Below are 4184 nucleotides of genomic sequence, written 5' to 3'. Positions count from 1 at the left end.
ATGACAGCAGCCAATGGTACAAAACGATGGAAGGTACAATATGGCTAGTAACCACTCTTGGCTTTTGCGCCCCTGGCTGATTGACCAGGGGCACTAGCAGCAAATGGTACAAAAGGACTGGTAGCCATGATCATCCTCAGTTCCAATTTATGGAAGGGTTTGGATGGTGCAATATGGCTAGTAACCATCTCTGCTGTCATGCAAAAGCAAAAGCATGCTTCTGTGTAGCGCTGCTGAATCGCCTCTGTGAGCGGCATCTAGTACACATACGGTGAGAGTCACAAACGGCAAAAAAAGCTCCATGATTGCCATGCTATGGCATCTGCCAGGGCAATCCAGGGGAAAAAGGCGCGAAATGCTTGTCTGCCGTTGCTTTCCCAGACGAAGGAGTGACTGACGACATTTACCCAGAACCACCCGCGACAATGATTTTTGCCCCATCAGGCACTGGGATCTCAACCCGGAAGTTCCAAGGGGCGGGGGAGGCTGCGGGAACTATGGGATAGCTAGGGAATAGCTACCCACAGTGCAACGCTCCAGAAATCGACGCTAGCCTCGGACCATGGACGCACACCACCGAATTAATGTGTTTAGTGTGGCCGCGCGCACTCGATTTTATAAAATCTGTTTTACAAAACCGGTTTATGCAAATTCGGAATAGTCCCGTAGTGTAGACGTACCTGTGTTTACTTTGTGTATTTTGTTTGGAAGTGCCATCTAGTGGCTGATGTGGGTAATTGTAGCTCTTGGATCACAAGGAAGTCATTTTTCAGAGTAGCAGCCGTGTTAGTCTGTATCCGCAAAAAAAACAGGAGTACTTGTGGCACCTTAAAGACTAACAAATTTATTGTAGCATGAGCTTTCGTGAGCTAAAGCTCACTTCTTCCGAAGAAGTGAGCTTTAGCTCACGAAAGCTCATGCTACAATAAATTTGTTAGTCTTTAAGGTGCCACAAGTACTCCTGTTTTTTTTAAGGAAGTCATTGAGGATGCTCAGCACTTTGCAGGCTCAGGCTTTATGCTCTAGAGAACAGTGGCTCTCAATCTTTTAAGACTATCCCCTTTCAGGAGTCTGATTTGTCTTGCCTACCCTCAAGTTTCACCTCACTTAAAAACCACTTGCTCACAAAATAAGACATAAAAATACAAAAGTGTCACAGGACATTACTGAAAAATTGCTGATGTTCTCATTTTTACCATACAATTATAAAATAAATCAATTGGAATATAAATATTGTACTTACATTTCAGTGTCTAGTATATAGAGCAGGATAAACAAGTCATTGTCTGTATGAAATTTTAGTTTGTACTGACTTTGCTAGTGCTTTTTATGTAGCCAGTTGTAAAAACTAGGCAAATATCTATGACTTGATGTACTCCTGGGAAGATCTCTGCGTCCTCCCAGGGGTACAGGTACCCCTGGTTAAGAACCACTGCTCTAGAAATTCTGAGAGCAGTCAGACTTTTTCATGGGAAATTAAAAAAAATTACACCACCTATTGTACTGTACACCACTTACTGTACAGAGTGATTGCGGTCACCATAGTAAGACTGGAATGAGAGCATGAGAGGAATCAGACAGCCACGCTGATGATCATGGATAGGGAGATTTTGGCCATTTGTTTCCCCCCTTCTTAGGTACATAGACATCCAAGAAAGTCATGGGCTTTCCCAGCCTAGTTAGGACCTGGGCAATGACAGACTGTGCAGTGTAAGGAACCTGGTTCTTCATTTCCCCATTAGGTGGAAAATAAGTCCTGTTTGTCCAGGTATCGAAAGACAGTGGTTCAGGTCTTGGATTTCTCAGTCATGGATGCAAAAGACAGACACACAGGGACATGGATGGACAGACACACAGGGACAGACACACACTAAAGCCACAATTCCAGAAACTCCATTTCACATAACACAAGAACTAGGGGTTACCTGAATAAATTAATCAAGCAACCTCTCACCCATGTGAATGCACATGTGCGCACTGAGAGTCTACTGCTATCAGACGCTCGCCTTACACTGTGTGTACCTGTAGCTCATCTCTAGCTGGGCAGGGTTGGGAAGCACCAGTCCTGGCAGTTCTCTCGGCAGTCAGAACAGTAGGGGAGATTCCAGAAATGTTGCTCCCATTTGGGTTCAGCCTGTCCGTACATGCATTTGATCTCTGGCTGTCATTCCAGGAATTACCATATAAAATAGGGGGCGGGGGAAGAGGCATAAATAGCAAACAGCTTATCTTCTGTGAGTGCACTAGAATCCAGGGGGTGAGGGTACACAGATTGCTGATAGCCAACTTTGGCTCCCTCTCCCCTCCTATTCCCTGCAAGCTGCACTGAGTTTGGTGCAGCTCAGAATCAGGACCAAAATTTTCCGCTCCTTATGTGCAATGACTTTTTTTTTTTTTTTTTAGGAGCTGATCATTTCCCTTTAGCAAATGTTTCCCACAGGCAAGTGCCACACTGCACTCGTTTATTGTTCTGGCAAAGGTCTGACTTTGATCAGAAATGACAGAGAAAACTTAACAGCTGTGGATGTGGGCTCCCAGTTCCAAAAGCCCAAGCGCACACTTTCATTAGTGAACAGTGTTTGTACTGTACATCACCACTGTGAGGTGTGATGCTATGGCAGAAGTATCACAAGTTCCCAATGTGCTTCCCTGATTCATGGGCACCAGCCTCAAAGCTCCCTTACAGTATTGCGAACCCCAAATGTTTAAAAATCATGAGTCAGGTGTCCAAAACCCAGGAGATTAAAAAAATAAAATAAAACATGGGCTCTTTTTAGTCCAGTGTTTTACCCTTTAGTTATGTACTTGAGTCACGTTTTGAGGCTTTCCTCTGTAACCTGGAGGGCTAACAATATACTTTCGTTTTGTTTTTAATGAAAGCAGAGATAAAAACTAAGTATGATTATATTAGTCTAACTTTATCACATGCCTCCAGGAGCTGGGGCTTTAAAGAAAAACACCAAATGTCATGAGACTTGTGCATAGGTGCTGGAATTAGGGGCACTGCCCCACTTCCTGTCTTGAAGTAGTAAGAATAACCACCCAAATTCATGGTTTCCACCTTCAGCACCCCCACTATAAAAATTGTTCCAGCACCACTGGACTTGTGTTAAAATCACGAGATTTGGGAACATTGCTCTCAAAAACAGTTAGAAAAGTTGCCCTGTAAAAATGTCATCAGGGTGGTGGGGAGTTTCCATGTTTGTGCCTCATTGATTTTGGCAGCACAAGTGCTCAGATTACAAGGTGAAAGATCTGCTTTGCTCGTTGCCAGGCCTGTGACCTCCACCTGGGATCTGAGGGTCATGCTGGTTCCTTCCCACCCTGGGCAGCATCACCAGACACAGAGGTTCTGGGGGCCAGGTTATGGCCTCAGTGATGCCTATGCAGCCCCCATGGCTTTCAGATTATGCTCTCAAGTGATGCCTGTGCAGCCCCATTGCCTTCTGGTGGTTATACCCCGTGACCCCACTCTTACAGTCCCCTTCCCCTCCCAGTGATGCCCTCAGTGATGGCGTCTACTGAGGTCCTGACGTGAGGTTACTGGAGACTACAAGACCCAGCATGCAACGCTCCACCTTGAGCCAAGCGGCCGAGTAGCTCAAGCTGGAGCGTTGCATGCTGGAACTTGTAGTGCCAATGGAGCGTGAAGGGCCAGGCGCGCAGAGCGCGGTTGCTAACCCCTTGATCACGCCCCTTATATACGAGTGTCAAAGAAAAAACCCACCAACGCCCAACGGGTCTATCTGCAATTCTAATGGTCGAATCTCCTGTCAAACAATCCAAGGGGCGGGAAGAAAGAAGATTCGACTGGTTTCAATTGGTCGTCCCCCTTGCCGACTCTTCTATTTGATTGGTCAGAACTGCTGAGTAGGCGGAGAGAAGCTGAAGCCTGTCTTGATTGCTCAGCATTCTATTGGCCTTTCACTTAGAGACTAGGGCAAGGTAAAGTGATGAGACTTAGTGATTGGCCGTCTGCAGGGAAGGGTCGCATTCTACTGGTCAGTGTCTTTGCCGTTCAATGTGCTGGGTGGGAAAAGAAAAGGAGTCTGGTTGTGATTGGTCTGATAAAGCTACAGCTCTCTTTCCCTCACCGGATTTGCTGTCGCTCAGAGAAGTGGGCGGGCCGAGGAGAGGAGACCGCTTCTGATTGGTGGGGCCAAGTTTGGCGCCAGCTTTGGGTG

The sequence above is a fragment of the Mauremys mutica genome, chromosome 2 (assembly GCF_020497125.1).
Source record: "Mauremys mutica isolate MM-2020 ecotype Southern chromosome 2, ASM2049712v1, whole genome shotgun sequence".
Lineage (NCBI taxonomy): Eukaryota > Metazoa > Chordata > Testudines > Geoemydidae > Mauremys > Mauremys mutica.
Note: the sequence above shows the minus strand (reverse complement) of the source record.